This window comes from Urocampus carinirostris, chromosome 10 (genome assembly GCF_059441175.1).
Source record: "Urocampus carinirostris isolate Australia breed hairy pipefish chromosome 10, RoL_Ucar_1.0, whole genome shotgun sequence".
NCBI lineage: Eukaryota > Metazoa > Chordata > Actinopteri > Syngnathiformes > Syngnathidae > Urocampus > Urocampus carinirostris.
Window position 1 is genome coordinate 41,490,925 of NC_142358.1, and position 23,507 is coordinate 41,514,431.

At 44.1% G+C, this 23,507-nt stretch overlaps 3 non-coding genes across 3 annotated transcripts; all 3 read left to right on the forward strand.

Annotated features, from left to right (window-relative positions):
- Window positions 1-13,335: 13,335 nt before the first annotated feature.
- Window positions 13,336-13,407, forward strand: trnae-cuc (transfer RNA glutamic acid (anticodon CUC)). The gene has a single exon. It is a non-coding gene; the product is annotated as a tRNA-Glu (tRNA).
- A 323-nt stretch (window positions 13,408-13,730) lies between these two features.
- Window positions 13,731-13,802, forward strand: trnae-cuc (transfer RNA glutamic acid (anticodon CUC)). The gene has a single exon. It is a non-coding gene; the product is annotated as a tRNA-Glu (tRNA).
- Window positions 13,803-14,105: 303 nt separating this feature from the next.
- On the forward strand, window positions 14,106-14,177 carry trnae-cuc (transfer RNA glutamic acid (anticodon CUC)). The gene has a single exon. It is a non-coding gene; the product is annotated as a tRNA-Glu (tRNA).
- Window positions 14,178-23,507: the final 9,330 nt, after the last annotated feature.

Consider the following 23,507-nt stretch of genomic DNA (forward strand, 5'->3'; position numbering starts at 1 on the left):
ACTTCCTGGTGAAAAGGCTTCTGGGATATGGTATGACGTAGAACGCGGTGAGTTCAAATGCAAGGGAAAAAGGAGGTTTGTCGTGACTGTGCTTTTTAAAAAGAAATAAATATATAGATTATAGTTATATTTTTGTATATTTGTTTTCTAATAGATGAGTTTCATCACAATATCGAAAGTAAAGTAAAGCAAAATATATGTAGTTCCCGTTTTAAGCTCTACATTTGTTATTTACTTTTAAGGTATTACTGTAGTTGTATTTTTTCGTATTTTCATGAAAGCATTTGTCGTATTTCCATTGTATAATTTCTGTAGTATTTCTGTCAATATTTCTGTTGTAGTATTTTTGTAGTATTTCTGTCGGTATGTTTCTGTAGTAGTATTTTTCCATGATATTTTAATTGTAGTGGTATTTTTTTGTATTTCTGTAAAATTATTTTTAAAGTATTTAAGTAGTAGTATTTTCGTTGTTATTTTTATAGAATTTCTGTAGGAGATTTTGTAGTATATTGTTAGCATTTTTGTAGTATTGTTGTTGTATATTTGTAGTATTTCTTAATGTTTGTGAAGCAGTAGTTTTGTTTTATGGTACTACAGTAGTAGTATTTTAGTCGTACTTTGGTAGGAGAACTTTTGTGGCATTTTTTGTGGTATTTCTTCAATAGTTTTTGTATTGTGGTGTTTTGCATTTCTGTTGTTGTATTTTTGTATTATAGTATTGCTGTCGTTTTATTTTTGTAGTATTAAGTAGTATCTCTGCAGTAGTATTTTTTTGTATTTTAATAGTAGATTTTTTTTTTCATTTTTCGTTGTATTTCTGTAGTATATTTTGTACTATACTGTGAGTATTTTTGTAATATTGTTGTTGTGTTTTTGTAGTATTTCTGTTATAATATTTGTGAAACAGTAGTTTCGTTTTATGGTAATACAGTAGTAGTATTTTTGTAGTGCCTCTGTAGGAGTACTTTTGAATCATTTTTGTAGTAGAATTTTTGTGGCATTTTTGTGGTATTTATTCAATAGTTTTTGTCGTTGTATTTTGGTATTTCGCATTTCTGTCATCGTATTTTTGTATTATAGTATTACTGTAGTTTTATGTTTGTAGCATTAAAGGGAAAGAAAGAACGAAAGAAAGAAAGAAAGAAAGAAAAAAGAAAAGGATGTGGAATAAAGAAACAGAAAATGAGAAAGAAAAGGGAGGATGAGTGAGGGAAATAAAGAAGGAAAGAAAGAAAAATAAAGAAAGAGAGAAAAGAGAGAGAGGGTGAGTACGAGATAGAATGAGATAAAAAAAGAGATAAATAAATAAAGTAATAAACAGAAAGGGAAAGAAAAAAAGGGAGAATGAGAGAGAGGGGAGGGGGAAGAAAGGGAGAGAGAGAAACAAAGGAAGAGAGAAAGGGGGAAAGAAAGAGAGAATAAAAGACAAAATGAAATAGAGAAAGAAAGAGAACTAGAGATTAAGAGAGAAAGAAAGAGAGGTAGGGGGAAAGAGAAAAAGAAAATCAGTAATAAAGAGAAAGAAATAGAAAAACAAAGAAAGAGAAAGAAAGAGAAAAAGAGAAGGGAGAATGAGGGGGGAGAAATGAGAGAACAAAAGGAAGGAAGAAAGAGAGAATGAAAGAGACATAGTGATACAGAGAGCGAGAGGAAGAGAAAAAGAAAGAAATAAATAGACAAAAAAACAACAACCTCATATTACTACAAAATCACAATGACCCAGCACCGGTGAGCTATTTTCACAACAGGCACCTGAGCTGTCCCCAGGGGGCGCCCTGGTCTATTAAAAAATGTTTTGCGTTTTGCGGCAGCACTACCGCCCCCTACATGTCAAACGCGCTGAGAGTACTTTCTCTCTAAATCAGCTTGAGGCTTTCTGTAATTCACGGTTTGGAAGCGGACTGAAAGGATTTCTAAATTGGATGCATCAGGCTGCCATGAGACTCTGGGGCTTTTTCTCTAAGTAGCAGAGGAAGCAAAAACTGGAACGCAAAGTTAAACCTCCCAAAAACGTCACGGATGACTTAGAACACCTTAGGAAACCTACGCAATTTGAAGAAATGTACAGTGCCCTGAAAAAGTATATCTGTGTTTTTTGCATATTAATCACTCACGGGAAACGGGAAGGGAAAAAAACGGGTCAGTAGCCGGGATAGAAGAGCAAAAACGTGGTCGGGATCGGAAACAAGTCGAAAACCAGAAGAGGAGAGTAGACGTGGTCGAGAACAAAAACGGATGGTTATTCGGGACGGGAGAACAGAAGTGGTTGAGATCAAAACAGGTCGTTATTTGGGACGGGAGAGCAGACGTGGTCGAGATCAAAACAGATCTAACGGGAGACAAAAAAAACGGGACAGGCGAAAAAGGGCTTGCCGTGTAAAAACAGAGATCCACAGATGGACCGCCAAAAGGGGACTGACAGGACCGAGCTTAAATACTGACAGGGGGCCAATCTGTTAACAAGCTGCAGCTGGCGCCACACGGGCAGGGCCAATTGGGCGCCATGGCAACCGTGACAATCTGGCCCTATGTGAAGAAGCAATTGCCCCCTGAACCTAATTGCAAGTTGGTCTACCTTTGACAACCATGACTGAAATCAAACGTTTACAAAAATGGTAAGTCTTTCGTCATGCTGTGGAGGAATTTTGGCCCATTCTTCTTTGCAGAATTGTTTTTAATTGTTTTCTGATTTCTGTATTTTTTGCTTATTCATCACTCACACCGGTTTTAAATCATCAAACTCATTGTAATATCACACAGACTGTCACTGTTGCCATGGCGCCCAATCGGCCCCGCCCGTGTGGCGCCAGCTGCGGCTCGTTGATGGATATGCTTTCTGTCTATTTAAGCTCAGTGCTCTCACTCTTCCTTTGACAGTCTGTCAACAAACTTCTGCCCCGCAAGACGTAGGTTTTGACTCTGTCCTGTTTCCTGTTGGTATTTCCTGTCCGGTATTGTTCCCGTTTATTTTGTCCTGTTTAATATCGGTTTCCGGTTTCGTTCTCATCTAGTTTGTCCCGTTTAATTTCGATATCCTGTTTTGATTACAAACCCGTCCGTCCCGTCCTGTCCGGTATCGACCCTATCTGTTCGACATCAACTCGGGCAATTGGTATCGATCTCATCAGCCTCTGGCTTCCTGTTATTCCACGCCACACCACTGCCTAACGTGCATGACTCCCCATTTCCTGTAAAATAAAATGCTTCTGTGAGAAACGTCACGCATTTGGGTCCTGATACTGTTCTTAACATTGGTACCGGTTCTTAACATTGGTACTAAAATTGCCACGCCATCCCGCACCCTCAGATCATCCTCCTCCCTCCAACTCACTATACCCGCTGCCTGTTGCAGCTCTATGGGGAGTAGAGCTTTCAGCTGCTCTGTCCCCCAGCTCTGGAACTCATTGCCGCCTGATTTTCGAAATTCCGCCACCCTGTCTACCTTTAAATCCGGACTCAAAACCCATCTCTTCAGACTTGCCTTTTCTTGATCATCTGTCACTACCAGAACAGAGACAGGACCCACTCGCGTAACGTTACGCACAGTTTTATTGGGGAGAAGGGAAAGGAGTGCACACACGATCCGGAGATCGCTGGTCGAGGGGGGTAGGTTGCTCAGACGCGGAGGTGGGACTTCGGAGGCGAGCGATGGCGGTCTCGGGAATGGAAAAAAGTCAAAAACCAGGAGAGGAGAGTAGACGTGGTCAATATAAAAAACAGATCGTTATTCGGGGCAGGAAAACAGACGTGGTTAAGATCAAAACAGGTCGTAATTCGGGACGGGAGAGCAGACGTGGATTATAGCGGGAGAAAAACAGGAGCAAAAACAGGACAGGCGAAAAAGGGCTTGCCGTGTAAAAACGGAGATTCGCAGACGGACCGACCAAAGGGGACTGACAAGACAGAGTTTAAATACTGACAGGGAGCCAATCTGTCAACAAGCTGAAGCTAGCGCCACCCGGGCGGGGCCAATTGTGTGCCATGGCAACCGTGACACACGGGCGGTGCCAATTGGGCGCCATGGCAACCGTGACATCATCTGCCTCACCACCCGCCCCTTTTTACTCTACTGTGTATTCAATGGCTATTTACCACTTGCTCGTTCTGTCCCCGATTTATTCTCGCTTTATTGTTGTTTGTTACTCTATTCACAGCGACCTTGGATGTCCTGAAGGCGCTTTGAAGTATAATGTATTATTTTTATTATTATGTTATTCAAATGTAGTAGGTTCTATTATATCCGACGACACGGTCTTATTCCTTTTCATAGAAAACGGTTATTCTTTCATTACAAGGTCGCAAATATAATAACTATTCAAATGATATGGAAATTTGCTCGGCTTTAATCTGGGACTGATGAAAATACATATACTGGGCATGGCCATGCAGGACAGTTGAAGAGAATTTGAGTATTGTGATTTATTCGGGATTCACTACAAATCAATGGAACTACTGCAAGTTTTTATTGTTTTTAAATTGTCAGGACCAGAACGGAAACAAAACCCACTTGCGTAGCGTTTAACACAAGTTTTATTGGGGGAACGAGGAAGGGCTGTGCCAACCATCCGGTGTTTGCTGGACATGGGAAGCGAGGTGCTCTCGTACTCGGATAGTGAAGTGGATTTTCTGTAGCGAGCGATGGCGGTGTCAGGGACGGGAAAACTGGTCGGTAGCCGGGACTGGAGAGCAAAAACAGGGTCAGAAACGGGTCGTAAGCCGGGACGGGTGAGCAGGCGTGGTCGGGATCGAAAACGGGTCGTAAGTCAGGACGGGAGAGCAGACGTGGTCAGGATCAAAACGGGTCGTAGCTAGAGACAGACGGGAGCAAAAACGGGACAGGTGGGAGTCAGGGTCGAAAAGGCTTGCCGAGTATTCACCGAGGTTCGCAGACGGACTGACAACAGGCGACAGACAGGAGTGGGTTTAAGTAGGGACAGGGAGACAATCAGAGTCTGAGGCAGTTGGCACCATAGGAGCGGGCACAGCCGTGGGTTCTGATTGGCTCCCTGTCACTATTTGAACCCAGTCCTGTCTGTCCCCTGTTGTCACTCCGTCTGCGAACTTTTGTGTATACAAGGCAAGCCTTTTTCGACCCTGACTCCCACCTGTCTGGTTTTTTGCTCCCGTGTGTCCCCGGGCTTCGAACCGTTTTTTATCCTGATCACGTCTGCTCTCCCGTCCTGGCTTTCGACCTCTTTTTGTCCTCGACCACGTCTTCTCTCCTATTCTGGCTACAACTCACTTCCGACCCCGACCACGTTTTTGCTCTCCCGTCCCGGCTACTGACCAGTTTTTCCGTCCCCGACACCGCCATCGCTCGCCACGGAAGATCTACTTCCGTATTCGGATCACAATCCCAGTACGAGAGCGACTTGCTTCCCGCGTCTAGCTAGCATCGGACCGCGGGCGCTGCCCTTCCTCTTTCTTTCAATAAAGCTGTGAGAAAATGTTACGCAAGTGGGTCTATCCTGTGTGCTGGTCGTGAGAGATGTAGTTATTCATTTTCTGTTATACTATTAGGGAAACATTTCATTTATTCGGTATTCAATACAAATCAATGGAACTATTGCAAGTTTTTATCATTTTAAAACGGCTGATTATGGCTTGTATGTCAGGACCAGAACGGTAACAGAACCCACTCGCGTAACGTTTACCACAAGTTTTATTAAAGGAACGAGGAAGGGGTGCACCCACGATCGGGTGTTCGCTCTTGTACTCGGCTTATGATCCAAACACGGAAGTGGATCTTCTGTAGCGAGTGATGGCGGTGTCAGGTACGGGAAAACTCGTCGGTTGACGGACAAGAGGAGCAGGAGATGCGGAACTGGCACTTCCGTGTCTAGCAAGGAGGGTCGAAGACAAGCAGCAATTATAAGTCGTTAGCCGGGACCGGAGAGCAAGGGCGATGTCAAGTTCGGAAACGAGGTCGGCAATAGGAGGCAGGCAGGTAGCGGGGCAAAACAGATCGGATAACGGGCAGGCAGAACGGGACAGAGAAAAAATATTTTGTCATATAGGGATGCAAGAAGCAAAAACAACCTGAAGAGCCGTTTAGGACCCGAAAGAGCCGGTTCACTTTAGTGAGCCGAGCCGAAGAAGCCAGTTCTCGAAAAACTGCGCTGGCTAGATTTTCTTGTGCGCTGAGAATGTGTGGGCAGTATGCGATTGCGCACGCGCGCAGCTTAGAGGGAACATTGGTTTTGAGTGATTAGATCATTTGTACCGTAGCAGGAGTCGTCCTCCTACGCTTCACATTTGCAAATAAAAACATTGGAGCGGTCTAAATTTACCTGCTGCTGAGACAATTACAAAGCCGACATCCCCGCAGTCAAATTTGCTTATCCATTTAAAAGGAGACGTATTTTCTCATCAAAAATAATAAATCCGTAACAGATCCTCCCAACAAAAAAGAAAACGACGACGAACATTTTTGAAAAAAAAAATCGTCAAAAAATGGATAAAAGGTGGGAAAAAAAAGAAGTCAAAACTAAGAAGAAATGTAAAAATATCAACAAGGTATCCCAAATACATATTTTGTCACAGACCAGGAACGGAAACGGGACCCAATTGCGGTCGTTTTACTCAGTTTTTATTTAGAAGGAGAACAGGACTTGCATCCACGATCCGATGATCGTCGGTCACGGGTAGCAGATAGCAGGAAGTGCCACTTCCGCGTCGAGCGAAGGTAGTCGTTGACAGCGAGAAAAACAGGTCGGTGGCCGGGACGGAGGAGCAAAAACATAACCAGAAAAGAGGTCGGCAACGGGAATCAGACAGAAAACAGGGCAGGATAGAGTTTGAAGGATTTGACTATAAAGGATTTTGTACGATCGAATACAAATTATATTTAATGCAAAAGATATTCACTGGCTGTCAGGTTCTGGACGGTTGCCATGGCGCCCAACTGGCACCGCCCCTTGACACCGACTGACTCGCATTTTCTGATTACTCCTGTGGGCGCTTAAACGTGCTGTCAAGGAACGGACCAGGAGGCAGGAAGTGTGAACTTATTTTGCATGTACGATCCGTCACTTTAATTTAGAAAATAAAAGTTGTTCAACACGCAGGGACCAAAGACAAAACAAAACAGGCTTAAAGGCAATCAAAAATTCAAACTAATTACTCAGAACAAATGGGCAAGAACAGGTTTTCCCTCAAGTTAAGCAATGGTATGGCAACGGGCAGTCCCAAAAGGAGCGCTTAAGTATCCCACACACAATCAAGTCAATGTGTCTCAGCCGGTGTCAAGGGGCGGGACCAGCTGGGTGCCATGAAGACCTTGCAGGACATAACACGTGCTCTTTTGAATTGCGCTTTGCCAGATCGTTGTTGAAAGCTTGTTTATGCTTGGTTATACTTGTTGGGCTTGTTGGACTTTGGTGTAACATTCTGAGAGATTCCTGTTTCTGTTTGATTCTGAAAATGCCTAGTTTGTAGTTTTGCCTGTGTTTGACCCGTTTTGTTTTTTTGATCTGGTCCGTTTGTGTTTTGGACAACTTTTCTTTCTCAATTAAAGTGTGAAGACGTCTACGCAAATGAGTTCCTACTTCCTGCTTCCCGTTCCGTTTCGTGACACCGGCTGGGCTGTGGTGCTAGGTCAGTGCAACCTAGTGGAGAACGATGTTTACAGAACGACGGGAACGGGACGAAGGGCTGATAAGATAATCAGCACATCCAGACGCAGAAAGGCCTTGATGATGTAGAAACGCTCGGTGTTGTTTTGAACATTCCAGACATCGCGGCGAGCCCACGTGGAGCTTCCCTGGCACGCCCATGGGAGGAGCCGGCGCGCCATTGTGCGGGGAGAATATAGCCAATAAGAAGAAAGCTAAAGCTAGTTGCAGACACACATAGCAAATCGGAGAAGGGTGGGGCGTCTTTTGATATGTTTGTTGAAATGTATAAATGATCCTGGAAAAATCAGGGTGGGAGAGTCGTCTCCGGGGGGCACACTTACATCTGCTGTTGTGAATAAACCAACCCCCGTGCGGAATTGCAGACTGCTCGATTATTTTCTTTTATTCTCTCTCAAAAAACGAGCACGCATGATTGTTTGGTGAATGTAGGTCGTGTTTGGTTAATAGAGTCAGATAACCAATTTGAACATTTTGGTAAACGTTTGGTACATTTTTATAGTTAGAAAGCCATCAAGTGGGAGAGTCACAAAAGCTTGCCTAGCTGGGAGCATAGGTTTGCGGACGATCTGACGAGTTCTTTCAGGTAGACGGGATTTTAAAAAGAGTCCAACAGCCAATCAGGGTCCGTGGCTGTTGGCGTCAACGGAGCAGCCTCAGGTGCTCTGCCAATCATGACACAATATACTGAAGGATTTTATACATTTGAATATAAAGGATTTTATACGATTGAACATAAGTTACATTTATTGAGTTTATTGCAATATTTTCACTGAGTGGACTTTAGTTCAATGACAGGTCAGGCTGTTCCAAATGCAGAATATTTTGTCTAGTTCTGTTGATAACAGGACGCGTGAGTGTGCTGACACAGAATGTTCCAAACATCACGACGCTCGTCTATGAGACTGTGAACCCCCCGTTGGGCTTCCTTGGCCCGCCCATGGGAGGAGCCGGCACACCAGTATGCGGGGAGAAGATTGCCAATAGGAAAAAGCTGAAGGACTTCAGAAGAAGGTTTCCTACAGACGCCAATGTCACTAATTCATCCGTTTTAGATGGAGTACACTTAGTCGAATTTTTAGGGAAAATAAATCTAAATGAAATGATCTGCATTTCTATAGCGCTTTTCAACTCAAGACTTCCCAAAGCGCTTTACATTGTGCTTCACATTACCCAATAGCGGGTGTGCAGCCATTTAAGGCGCCAACCTGCTTATTGGGGGTATTAGGGGTTCAGTGTCTTACCCAAGGACACTTCGACATGTAACACGGAGTAACCGGGATTCGAACTGCGATCTCTTGATCCTAAGACGAGCGCTCTGCCTCCCGTCCACATGAGTACTTTCAACATTTCCATGTCCTGTCAGAGAAGCTTTCATTTGCTGGCCTGGACAACTCCCTCTGCAATCGGATTTTGGACTCCCCGGGAGCCGAAGGACAGCGTCTCTTCGCATCGCCGACGGTACAAAACGCGGTGGTGCTGAAAGCGGGCTCCCTTGTTTCAACTTACCTTGCACAAACCATTTGATATCTCGGCTGCATAAAGGCACATGATTATCAGGCCTGGGAATTAAGTTGGACAGTCGGTGACGGAGTAAACCGTCATTCGATGCGGAACGGATTTATAGCGACGGCTTTTGGCATGAAACATTAAAAGAGCTCATCCCTCACAGCGGAATTGTACCACGGTGCAGAAAAAACACAACAGTGGCAACCTTTTACTTACTGCATGCGGGAAAATGCTAATTTGATGACCTTGGAATTATCTATTAAACTTCCAGTTCGATTAAGAATTGTGCAGAGGTGGGTAGATTGTCATCAGGGTTGGGTAGGATTACTTTAACTGGATTACTTTCAATTACTTTTGGATTACTCCAATACCAAGTATGCTAATAAAAGACAAAAGAAACCAAATATGAATAAAATGACTAAATTTTGTGCAGGCTTGGGGAGTAACCGAATACATGGAACGGCAAAAATAATATTTGGATTTATTTTCATTTTGTTTCTGTGGCATTTGATGTTCGTTTTGCCGGAAATCAAAGAGATCAAAGCCAGGAGAGAAAGCTTACCACGTGTTGTGAGCAGGGTTGGGTAGGGTTACTTTAACTGGATCACTTTCAACGACTTTTGGATGACTCCAATACCAAATATGTGAATAAAAGACAAAAGAAACCGAAATATGAATAAAATGATGACTCACAACACATGGTAAGCTTTCTCTCCTGGCTTTGATCTCTTTGATCTCCGGCAAAACTAACATAAAATGCGACCAGGGTTGGGTAGGGTTACTTTAACTTGATTACTTTCAATGACTTTTGGATGACTCCAATACCAAATATGCTAATAAAAGACAAAAGAAACTAAATATGAATAAAATGATGACTCACAACACGTGGTACGCTTTCTCTCCCGGCTTTGATCTCTTTAATCTCCGGCAAAACAAACATAAAATGCGACAGAAACAAAATGAAAATAAATCCAAACATCATTTTTGCTGTTCCATGTATTCCGTTACTCCCCAAGCCTGCACAAAATGGAGTCATTTGATTCATTTTTACTTTCTTATGTCTTTTATTAGCATATTTGGTATTGGAGTAATCCAAAAGTCATTGAAAGTAATCCAGTTAAAGTAACCCTACCCAACCCCGATTGTCATGATTACCGATGTGATGCACCCGTTCCCGCTCCTTTGCCGCCTTCTTCATCTGACTCTGTTTGGCTCCCTGTCCCTATTCAAACCTACTCCTTTCTGTCACCTGTTGTCAGTCCGTCTGCGAACCTCAGTGAATACTAGACAAGCCTTTTTCGACCCTGACTCCCACCTGTTTTTTGCTCCCGTCTGTCCCCCGGCTTCAACCCGTTTTTGATCCTGACCACGTCTTTTCTCCCGTCCCGGCTTTCAACCTCTTTTGTCACCGACCACGTCTACCCTGGCTTACGACTCGTTTCCGACCCCGACCACGCTCTCCTGTCCTGGCTACGGACCCGTTTGTCCGTTCCCGACACCGCCATCGCTCGCCAGGGAAGTTCCACTTCCGCGTTCCTGCTTCCCGTGCCCAGCGAGCACCGGATCGTGGGCGCAGCTCTCCCTCTTTCTTTCAATAAAACTTGGTTAACGTTACGCAATTGGGTCCTGATTCCGTTCCGGTCGTGACACATTTGCCATGTATCATTTCCGGCTTTATTTTCAATGCTCTCATCAAACCTTTACATTTGGAAGAACTTGCCGTCCAGGGACAGGATTAGTGTAACCGGTGGCGTTCCACTGAATTGTGTTTCAGGTTAGTGATGACACACAGAAGGATTTTCCGTCTTGGTTTCCTTTTATCGCCTGAGTCACAAATCCTGACATTTACAACAACAACAACAAAAATTCCTAATCCTCCCGTCAATAGTGCCAATATAACGTGGCCCTCCCACATGATTTCCAAACTGGAAAAGGGGGATAGTCAAATATTTGGCAACAACTTCAAAGGAACAGTGTAAAATAAAAGTATTTACAATCCTGCACTCAGGTTTGGTTTGCTTTCTTTCTCTCTCTCCTTCTCTCGCTTGGTGTTACTTGTCCCGGTTACCCTCCAATCACACCTCTCCCTCTTTACTATTTAAACACTCTTTATCCAAGGCGCTAGTTCGTTCCCTTTTTGTCACGTTTTGAGTTTTTCCTTGCCCAAATTGTCACGACCAGAACAGAAGGAGGACCCAGAAGCGTAACGTTTGAGACTCTTCGTGATTTAGGGCTATACAAATAAAAATGACTTGACTTGACTTGACTATTAAGATATAGAAGAAAGGCAGCGCCAGCAATCCGGTGCTTGCTGGACGCGGGAAGCAAGCCGCTCACGGGATAGGTGCGTGTTCTGAATGCGGAAGTGGATCTTCCAGAGTGGGAGATCGTAGCGTAGTTAGATGGAAAAAACGGTTGTTAGCCGGGACGGGAGATCTGAACACGGTCGGGGTCAAAAAACAGGTCGTTAACCGGGACGGGAGATCAAAACATGGTCGGGGTCCAAAAACGGGTTGTAGCAGTTTCAGAGCAGACCGTATATGGGCCTCGCCCCAAAATATACACAAAGGAGCAGAGAGTTGACGGAGAGGGAGACGTCGCTAATTTGGCCGTTTTTGAGGGAGTACACTTCGTTAAATTGTTAATGAAATTAAATCTGCCACCGTGTGGAAATGCCGGCTTCCTGTTCATCTTTTCCCTCAAGAAACGAGCGTGCACTATGAATGGCAGAACACTAGGTTCTCTTTGGGAAGGCAAACGGGAGATAAAAAAAGGAGAGAACAGCAAAGACAGACGGAGGTGAAGCTAAGTGGATTAGAACAGATTGGAAGAGCAAGAGAGGCAAACATCAAGGGTGCTCTTAAATATGGAGAAAAAGGAGCTAGGGGCAACGGGATTGGTTGAAAAACAAACTCAGGATAAGGAAGTATCACTGATCAAAATGCTTGATGCGAGAAGTAACTTGCGGTGGCTGCTGTTCGACCTGAACTTAGCATTTGTTGCCACGGGGCGATCACAAAATCCAGGTCAAAATGGGTCCTTTCCTTCATGTTGGATCTTAAGTTCAGAATTGGACTTAAGATGCTTCTCTGGTTTGAGAGTCAAGTCAAAGGGCTGTACAGACTACGGACTGTTATGACACCATCCCCTGATCTAAAACTCACATGGGGGCAAGGAAAAACTCAAAAACCTCAGCATGTGGAAATGAAGAAACCTAAAGAAGGGACAGTCTCAAAGGGCTTCACAGACCACAGATTACTGCAAACCACAGACTATTATGACACCTTCCCCTGATCCAAAACCTAGATGAGGGCGAGGAAAAACTCAAAAGCCTCAACATCAGAACAATGACGAAACCTTGAGAAGGGACAGTCTCAAAGGGCTGCACAGACCACAGTCTATTGCAAACCACAGACTATTATGACACCATTCCCTGATCTAAAACCTACACCAGGGCAAGGAAAACCTCACCGATTTTTTTTAAATGTGTTTTTTATCCAGGTCACATCCAGTCAAGAGATTATCGGAGTCTATGGTATACTACAGGCTGACTACTTCCTGGAAAAGTAGCAAGGTTATTTGCTGCTCATGTCCTTAGGAATATCTAATTCGTCCTGGATTTTGTTCAAAGTTTTTCTATCCAGGCAAGAGATCTGAGAGTCCTTTCATAGGTTTTATTTTAAAAAAAAAAAGGTCCCCAGACTCTAGTCTTTTCAGTCACAGCCAGTCACGGTTGCTTGTTTTCGGACTAAGGGACAGTCACAATCAAGTTTTGTTGTCCCAACCGATAGATACAGTCCCTGGTGGCTAGTGGCTAGGATTCGGCACTCTCACTGCCGCGGTCTGGGTTCGATTCCCACTCAGGGAATCATGTTGTACAGAACTGAGGAAAGGCTAAAACTCCATCCAAAGAGATTACCAGAGTCTATGGTCTGATACAGGCTGACTATTTTCTGGAAAAGTAGCAATATTACTTGCTGCTCATGTCCCTAGGAATTGCTAGCTTGTCCTGGATTGTTTTCAAATGTCTTTTTTTTTCATCCAGGCAAGAGTTCTTAGTCCTTTCACAGGTTTTATTACTAAAAAAGGTCCTTAGACTCTAGTCTTTTCAGTCACATCCAGTCATGGTTGCTTGTTTCAGGACTAAGGGATAGTCACAATCAAGTTTTGTAGTCCCATCCTAAAGATGCAGTCCCTGGTGGTCTAGTGGCTAGGATTCGGCACTCTCACTGCCGCGGTCTGGGTTCGATTCCCAGTCAGGGAATCATGTTGTACAGAACTGAGGAAAGGCTAAAACTCCATCAAAAGAGATTACCAGAGTCTATGGTCTGATACAGGCTGACTACTTTCTGGAAAAGTAGCAATGTTACTTGCTGCTGATGTCCTTAGGAATTCCTAATTTTTCCTGGATTGTTTTTAAAGGTTTTTTCTATCCAGGCAAGAGATCTGAGAGTCCTTTCATAGGTTTTATTTAAAAAAAAAGGTCCCCAGACTCTAGTCTTTTCAGTCACATCCAGTCATGGTTGCTTGTTTTCGGACTAAGGGACAGTCACAATCAAGTTTTGTTGTCCCAACCCAAAGATACAGTCCCTGGTGGTCTAGTGGCTAGGATTCGGCACTCTCACTGCCGCGGCCTGGGTTCAATTCCCAGTCAGGGAATGATGTTGACAGTGAAAAATGACCAAAATAGCCTCGAAAAAGATTTGTAAGGTTCTATGGTATTCTCTCGCTGGACAATGTCTTGTGTAAGGATCAGTTTTACTTGCTGCTCATGTCCTTAGTGATTGGTAGTTTGTCCCAGATTGTTTTTTATCCGGCCAAGTGTTTTGTGAGTCCTTTCACAGGTTTTATTACTAGAAAAAGGTCCCCAGACTCTTTTCAGTCACATCCAGTCATGGTTGCTTGTTTTAGGACTAAGGGATAGTCACGATCAAGTTTTGTAGTCCTATCTGAATGCAACAGTCCCTGGTGGTCTAGTGGCTAGGATTCGGCACTCTCACTGCCGCGGCCTGGGTTCGATTCCCAGTCAGGGAATTGTCTTCTTGACAACTGAGAAAATACCAAATTACCAAATTATAGACAATTGAGAAAAGACTAAAATAGCCTCAGAAGATATTTCCAGAGTCAATGTTATGCTACAGATTGACAATTTAGGACTAAAGGATGGTCACCATCAAGTTTTGTAGTCCAAAGTTACTAATGTATTCCCTGGTGGTCTAGTGGCTAGGATTTGGTACTCTCATTGCTGCGGCCTGGTTTTGATTCCCAGTCAGGGAATCATGTTGTTGACAACTGATAAAAATAATCAAAATACTATCGAAAGACATTTCCAGTGTCCTCTCTTACAGGTTGACAATTTTCTGGGTAAGTTTGATTTTTACCTGTGTTCATGTCCTTAAGAATTGGTAGTTTATCGCATCCAATCAATCTTTGCAGACTTCAACCTGGATAAAAAACACATTTTAAAAAAATCAGTGAGGTTTTCCCTTGCCCTCGTGTAGGTTTTAGATCAGGGGATGGTGTCATAATAGTCAGTGGTTTGCAATAGACTGTGGTCTGTGCAGCCCTTTGAGACTGTCCCTTCTCAAGGTTTCTTCATTTACCTGATGCTGAGGTTTTTGAGTTTTCCCTTGCCCTCGTGTAGGTTTTAGATCAGGGGATGGTGTCATAATAGTCTGTGGTTTGCAATAATCTCTGGTCTCTGCAGCCCTTTGAGACTGTCCCTTCTCTAGGTTTCTCCATTTCCTCATGTTGATGTTTTTGAGTTTTTCCTTGCCCTCATGAAGGTTTTGGATAAGGGGAAGGTGTCATAATGGTCTGCGGTTTGCAGTAATCTGTGGTCTGTGAAGCCCTTTGAGACTGTCCCTTCTCTTGGTTTCTTCATTTCCTCATGCTGAGGTTTTTGAGGTCTTCCTTGCCCCCATGTGAGTTTTAGATCAGGGGATGGTGTCATAACATTCCAGACCTTGGTGGTCTAGTGGTTAGGTTTTGGCATTCTCATTGCTACGGTGTGGGTTCGATTCCCAGTCAGGCAATCATGTTGCTGACAAATGAAAAAATATCCATATTTTTTGGGTTCTGTGAGTCCTTCACGGATTTTATTACAAAAAAAAGGTCCCCTGACTGAAGACTTTCAGGCCACGTCCAGTCTCTTGGTTGCTTGTTTTAGGACTGAGGGGAAGGACACAATGCAGTTTTCTTGTCCTAAGCCAGTGTTTTGGGTCCTGGTGGACTGGTACCTAGGATTCGTCACTCTCACTGCCGCAGCCTGCGTTCGATTCCTGGTCAGGGAATCAATTGTGGAGGGGTGAGAAATCACTGAATTAACTTCTGAAGAGATTTCCATAGTTCTCTTCTATGCTTCAGGTTGACTATTTCCTGGATAAGTGACAGTCTAACTTGCTGCTAATGTCCTTAGGATTTATTTTTGTACTTGGATTGTTTTCAAATGTGTGTTTTTAATCCGGCCAAAAGTTCTGTGAGTCCTTTCACAGGTTAATTCTGGAAAAAAAGGGTCTCCAGACCCTAGTCTTTTCAGCCACATCCAGTCATGGCTGCATGTTTTAGGACTTGGGGACAGTCACAATCAAGTTTTGTCGTAACAACTCAGTTTTGCAGTCCCGGGTGGTCTAGTGGTTAGGATTCTGCACTCTCACTGCCGTGCCCAGGCATCAATTTCGGTTCAGGGAATCGACTGTTGAGCAGTGAGAAATGACTTCAATAACTTCTGAATTCCTTTCGGCCACAACCAGTCTCTTGGTTGCCTGGTTTTAGGACTTAGAGACTGTTACGGTTAGCAGATGGCAGGAACGCGGAAGTGGCACTTCCATGTCGAGCGAGGGTAGTCATTGACTGCGAGAAAACAGGTCAATGGCCAGGACAGAGGAGCAAAACAGAAACAGGCCCAGAAAAAGGTCGGCAACAGGTATCAGGCAGGAAAACAGGGCAAGATAATGTCAGAGAGTACAAAAGCTTGCCTCTCTGAGAGCATAGGTTCGCAGACGGTCTGACGGCTTCCTTTTGGAAGACGGGAGTCTAAGAAGAGTCCAACAGCCAATCAGGTCCCGTGGCTTATGGCGCCAACGGGGCAGTCGCAGGTGCCCCGAATCAGCAATCATGACATGATGTTAGTGTTTTAAAGCTTTTGTAAAGTTTCACGCCAGGGTTTAAACTAGGATATCTGCTTGCTAAAGACGTTTTAGGAGATTTGGCTAGGTTTTCAACCTAGGGTTTAGGCCAAAGCTAGAGTCTCTCATTCGGTTTTTGGTTTTTATCAAAGTTTTGAAGCTGCTTAGGGTTTTCAACCAGGCTTTCAAACTTAGGTTTCCGATTCAGGGTGTGGAACTACTGTATATATTCTCAAATTCCATGCAAGCTAATAAATCATTCAAAAACTTTTTGGGAAACGAAGAAAACTCGAGCAGTAATATTTAAAACTTAAAGACAGAGCTTCAAATGAATGCGGAGAGATTTTACTGCTACTTTCCCAGAGGCGATTGCGATCGGCTCTTGCTCAACAGTGGTTTTAATGAGGAAATGCACGATGGAAAAGAGATAAATCTTCAAGCTAACGGTAGCAGGAATTCATAAAATGGGAAGCTAGTGTTTAAAAACAAGGAAAGAAAATGTTACTCCGACAGATCATTTTATAGTAAGTGTAAAATTCCGGAAAAGTAGCAGTGAGCTTCAATCTAATTTCATTTTCTGTGAATTTTGTTTCAGATCCAGAATATCTATTGTGATTGTCAAAGAGTAATGTAACTACGTTTGGTGCACCCATTCATTCACAAAAAAAATGCAAAGATCCACGGAATAATTATCCAGACTTGTCATGATTACCGATGATAATCACCTGTGCCCGCTCATTTGGCGCCAACCTCTGCGGGTTCCGATTGGTTCCCTGTCCCTACTTAAACCCAGTCCTGTCAATCCCTTGTTGTCAGTCCGTCTGCGAACCTCAGTGAATACTAGGCAAGCCTTTTTCGACCCTGACTCCCGCCTGTCCCGTTTTTGCTCCCGTTTGTCTCCGGCTACGACCTGTTTTGATCCTGACCACGTCTGCTCAACCATCCCGGTTTACGGCCCATTTTTGATTCTGACTATATCTTCTCTCCCGTCTTGGCTTAGACTTGTTTCCGACAGCGCTTTGCTCTCCCAGTCCCGGCTACCGACCCGTTTTCCCGTCCCTAACACAGCCATCGCTCGCTACGGAAGATCCACTTCCGTGTTCGGATCACAATCCGAGTACGAGAGCGACTTGCTTTCCACGTCCAGCGAACACCGAATCGTAGGCGCAGCCCTTCCTCTTTCCTTCAATAGAACTTGCGGTAAACGTTATGCAATTGGGTTCTGTTTCCGTTCTGGTCCTGACAAGAATTAATATGGGTAAAACCCAATACCCATAAATAACCCAATATAAACTTTAAAGTGTCATGATTACCGATGTGATGCACGTGTGCCTGCTTCTTTGACAGGAAAACGCTACAGAGGGTCATCAAAACAGCCCAGAAAATCGTCGGTTGCTCTCTGCCCAGTCTGGAGGACATTGCCTGCTCTCGCTACCTCAGCAGAGCAGAAAACATCATCAAGGACTTTTCTCACCCCTGCCACCGCCTCTTCGACCCGCTGCCTTCCGGCAAGCGCTACAGGTCACACAAAGCAAAAACAAACAGACTCAGAGACAGTTTCTTCCCCACAGTTATTACCACCCTAAACAGACACCGCACAAAAAACTGAAAAACTCTTGCAAAAACTCTACCTCACACGAATGTAAAATGGTACTCACGTCTATGTTTTTGCACATGTTTACTGCTCACCTTGCACAATGTTGACCTTTTTTTTTCTGCACTATGGTGACTATGTTTGCACCAAAGCATATCTCATCTCATCTCATTAGCTGCACCGCTTATCCTCAGTAGGGTCGCGGGGGGTGCTGGAGCCCATCCCAGCAATCATCAGGCAGTGGGCAGGGGACACCCTGAACTGGTTGCCAGTCAATCGCAGGGCACACGGAGATAGACAACTCACTCGCTCATTCACACCTAGGGACAATTTGGAACGGACAATTCACCTGAAATGCATGTTTTTGGAATGTGGGAGGAAACCGGAGTGCCCGGAGGAAACCCACGCAAGCACGGGGAGAACATACAAACTCCGCACAGGAAGTCTGGAGCTGGATTTGAACCCACGCAGGAGGTTCCCATGACTTGAACTGTGCCGCACATGCGCTAACCACTGCTCCACCGTGCTGCCCCAAAGCATATGTTGACTATTTTTTTTGCACTATGATGACTTTTGCACCAAATGCAAAATTGCACAACCCTTACGATACCAACTGTATGTAACATTCGACATGCCGACATTTCTGGTGTAAATATCATGTAAATTATAACTATAGCCTTATCCTCCTCGTTTTATAACCTTATCTTCTCTGTTACTTTATCTTCTTGGCTTTTTACCTCACTGTGAATGTGTGAAACTGGAGTGTCATGCCCAATTTCGTTGTCACAATATGTTATTGAGTGCAATGAAGATTTTCACCAAGGAGCCTTAAGTTCAATGAACAGTGAAAGTTCAGGGCACCCTGGTCTGCTAGGAAATATTGTTTACAGGAATGGCGGAAATGGGACGTGAGGCTGATGAGATAATCAGCGCATCTAGATGCGGAGGGGCCCTGATGACGGAGGACGGCAGATAATGTTTCGAGAAAGGCTCTGCTGTTTTGAGTTTTCCAGACATCGCGACACCCAGGGGGGCCTCCTTGGCACACCCATGGGAGGAGTGAAATGAAACGAAATGAAATGATCTGCATTTCTATAGCGCTTTTCAAGTCAAGACTTCTCAAAGCGCTTTACAGTGTGCTTCACATTTCCCAATAGCGGCCGTGCAGCCATGTCAGGCGCTCACCTGCTTATTGGGGGCAGTGTCTTACCCAAGGACACTTCGACATGTAACACGGACGAGCCTTGATCCCAAGACGAGCGCTCTACCTCCTGAGCCACTGCCGCCCCAGGTTTGAATAAGGAGGAGCCGAGATTTCGAACTGCGATCTCTTGATCCCGAGACGAGTGCTCTACCTCCTGAGCCACTGCCGCCCCAGTCAAGACGCCATCTTGCGGGGAGAACAAGAGAGAGGAAGCTTGAAAGAGACTCCGACGACACTAATCCGACTAATTCGGCCATTTACTATGGAGTCCACTTCGTTCAATTGTTAAAGAAATTAAATCCGCCCCCGTGTGAAAATGTCGGCTGTTCTTGTTCATCTTTTCCCTCAAAAAATGAGCATGCATTGTTGGGTGAATGTAAGTTGTGTTTGGTTAACGGAGTCATTCGAACAATTTGGTAAACGATACATTTTAATATTTAATCCCCAACAAGACGCAATGGGATATAACACACGCTCCATTTCTTTGGAGAACTGCAAGCAGGAAACATTATTTCTTTCTTACAATAAAGTGTCCGGATTTAAAGTTTTCCCTTCAAGCGCATTCATTACAAACCAACTTCAGAAAATCAATGGCGGCAGAGGCTTGGAATGGAAAGAGAGACAAAAAAGGCTCAGCATTCACCAGCATCGCTGTCGTGTGGGCAGATGCTGGCAGATTCCGAGTAAAGACGGCTTTTGTTCCCGTTACATTCCCGTTTGTTGGATTGCGAATCACAATTTGAAGTATTCCGCATATAACTGCATTCTACTCTGTTCCCTTCAGCGAAATAATTGAACACCGTACTATCGTAGTCATCATCTTTTTTCAGCGAGGGGATCAACGTTGTTTGATGTGACAGCAGGCTTTGATATTTAGCTGTTGAAGTTGATGACAGTTTATCATGAATTACTCTTTCTCCTCTCTAATTCCCAAAATTTTTTTCAAAACATTTGCTTTCAGAATCGTGCCCAATGATAGAATCTTAATTGGGTGTTCTAACCTAAAAAAACTAACTCTGATCAGAACACTTTTTAGGATAGTTTTAATTGACAATAGACTATTGTAAAGTAGGCTTAAACGTATTTGCTCAAGGTTTGTATTTCTAGTCAGTTTGATGTTCCTTTTGGCGTCTCCTAGTCTTCCTGTTTTTGTTTAAAGGTGTTGGTACTTTTCCAGGAGGGGTGATCTTTGGTCTTTTGTCTTTTGTCTCAACATTCCAGTACTTTTCCTTGTCTTGTGATCTCAATAAAACACAGAGGCAGACGGGGGGTGACCGAGATTGAGTAAGAGAGTATGGAAAGAGCGAGTTGCTCGTCCACTCTTTGCTTTTCTTCCCAGCTGCAGCAAGTTAAAAAACTTACGTCTTTTACTTGACGAATTTTCTTCTACGGTTAGCCAATTTTTATAGCTCTCCCACACATCAGTGGTCTTTTTTAGACCCCACAACTACTTCCTCCACCTGGAGCACACAATGGTAGGGAAGCAGTTGCTATGAACGCCGCTAAGTGCAACGCCCAGCCAGTGCACCAGTGGAAAATTCCTAGCTACTTTTTCTCTCAGTTCTGTTTGGGTGCCGAGAAAGACAGCAGTATCTCGGCGCACAAGATGGCCAAACTTTTTTTCGTTTACGTAATTCCCTTGGGTCCGATTTTATCGTGAAATGCTAACGCACGCTGCCAAAAAGTGCCATGTAAAAAGAGAATTACAATTGCTGACATTGCCTTTCTCCAGCGGACATTGGCATCGCGCTGCAATCTTCCACCCAGAGAAGAGAATTTTCCGTCTTGAGACTGACTCCTGTGCATTGTTTTTTTACGATGTTCCCCTGACCCGACTCTTTCGGACCGACTTCCTATTGCCTAACCAAGAGGTGACCTGAGACATTTTGATTGGTTAGTTGATCATATCAAAAATTGATGTGATCCGGGAAACATCGATCTGGTTGGAATAACCACTCCATTTACCTGGTTGGTTGGTCCCTTAACCACTAGGGTCATAGGGGCACCATTTCCTGTGGTGTGTCTTGGGCAAGTACAGCCTGGTGTCGCCCATACCTCTCCAGGTCAACATATATTTCCACCTGGTCTCAAATCTGGAACATTTTGTGCGTTAGACGAATGTGCTAACCTCTACTAGGCAAAAATAGATGAACTTTCATACCAGTGCAATTTTTTTATATAAAATCATAGGCTGAGAAATTTGCATTCCTTTTTCATTTTTGAATCCCATCTTGGATCATCGCCATGATCTTCCGGCATCCTACTGCCACGCACTGTCCAGTATCACTGGCCCACATACCAGACCACGGAGTACCATCTAGTGGTCCAATTTTTCACATTGGGACTTTTGGCCTTAGGAACTGTAAGGTTTTAACATTTCCTAAACTGCAATTTGACTCCAAGACACTTCACGTGTCTTGTCCAAACCCTTACAGTTGGAGCATGTCCAGAAGCCGGAGAAGTTATTGAGCCGAGTATAGTCCACATATTAATTTATTTAGCCGAATCACATCGTTTACAAATCAGGTCTCCGCCTGTGCCAATTAAAATCGTGTGCAGGAGACAGAGCGACGAAACTCCGGGGGGTCCTCTGTTATAATTCATGCCGACGGAATGTTTATGTCCCATGACCAAGCCTCTGGCTGATTGGTCTGCGCCGTGTTGATGCAATTATCCCAATCGTCCTTCGAAGCATTGGGAGAAGGGTGATAGGTCATCGCCCTTGCCCACAGGCGAGGTGATAAGTCATTGTTATCTACACAAACCAAAGACACATTCCAAAGCACAGACGTTTTTACGACAGCCTTCTCTCAGAGTTTGCCCTCAAACACTGAAGTCAGATTTTAGAACAAGTATTTCTGAGTATAAGTAGAATAAAACGTATAAAATAGTATGTAACTTCAGAAGCAAACAAAACAAGAAACTTTTCCCAGGAATTATTGTTTAAAATTTTTGAATGAACGGTAAGCCTCGTGACTTTTTCATGAATAAACATGTGCCTTGACTCAAAAAAGGGTTGAAAAATCCGCTCCAACGAACACAATGATCTCCGAGGGATTCTGGCAATCGCATGCAGGAATTGTCCTTGGTGGAGGCCCTCTCAAATCCCCCGACAGTTTCCCCTTTTATTCCTCCATTCCCTGACTACTCCTGGCTTCTTCTCACACACATTCTTGGTACTTTTCCCGTTTCCATTTGGCGTGGTGCCATCTCCCGTCTGTTTCTCACATATATTCCATTTCTCTTCTCCGTTTGTCCGGGCCAACAGATAAGCACCTGCCTACAGGGTAGACACACCAATTGATGCAAGGCAGTCCAGGAGCTGTGGATTCAGGATATGGGTGATGCTTGCGCATCTTTTTTAGTGTGTTCAATCGAGTGGGAATGGAGGCTGTTGCTTGAAAACCCTGCAGGCTATGTTAAATATCAGGAGACTCATTAAAAGGTGGAAAAATGTCTTGAGGATTATTTTCAGTGCTCAGACACTACGGTTAAAAATGCATACTTTTGCACCCATACTTCAAAGTGACATATTATTCCCTTTATTTCATCAAATGAAGCAGTGTGTTCCAACATTAAAAGGCAAATATTGATGACTTCTGACTCCCTGGAAATCATTGGAAGGCCTATTAAACAATAAATTATTGCAACTTGTCCTGGGGTGTCAGACAGACCCAAATGCAAAACAAGGGATGTGATCAAACCCCAACAACAACAACTTCTATTCAATTAGTAAATTTGAGCTGCGGATTGCCACCAACAGTTTCGTCCGTAATTGCAGTATTTTTGTCATCACGGAGTCTTGGCTTCCCCGACGCTGCAGTCCAACTAGCAGGACGCACGCTACACCGTCACGACTGAAACGGAGAATCCGGTAAAAACAGGGGTGGGGGACTATGCGCTGCAATAACAGCAGAATCATTGACATACACTTCTCACCCGATATAGAGTTTCGACCCTTCTTTCTACCGAGAGAGCTAACTGTGGTCATTGGGATTGCTGTTTACGTTCCACCGGATGCTAACGTTACCATAGCGCTAAATCTCCTGCTCGCTGTGATCAATAAACAGCAGCTTGCACACCCCGACGGTGCTTTTATCGTCGCCGGCGGCTTTAATCAGGCATGCTTAAGGACTGTACTTCCCAAATTCCTTCAATACGTGGACTGTGCAAAAACACTGGACCGTGTGTACAGTAACATCAAACATGCGTACAGAGCTTCCCCCCTCCCCCCACATAGCGGGATCCGACCATCTCTGTCTGTCCCTCACCCCCTCATACACCCCCTTCCGGAGAAAAACAAAGCCAGCAACAAGGACAATACAAATATCTTCTTTGTTCCTTTATCTTCTTTGTTCTCTTCTATCCTCACTGTAAAATGTGAAACTGGAGTGCCAGTCCAATTTCGTTGTCACAATATGTTCAACCAATTTTGTAAG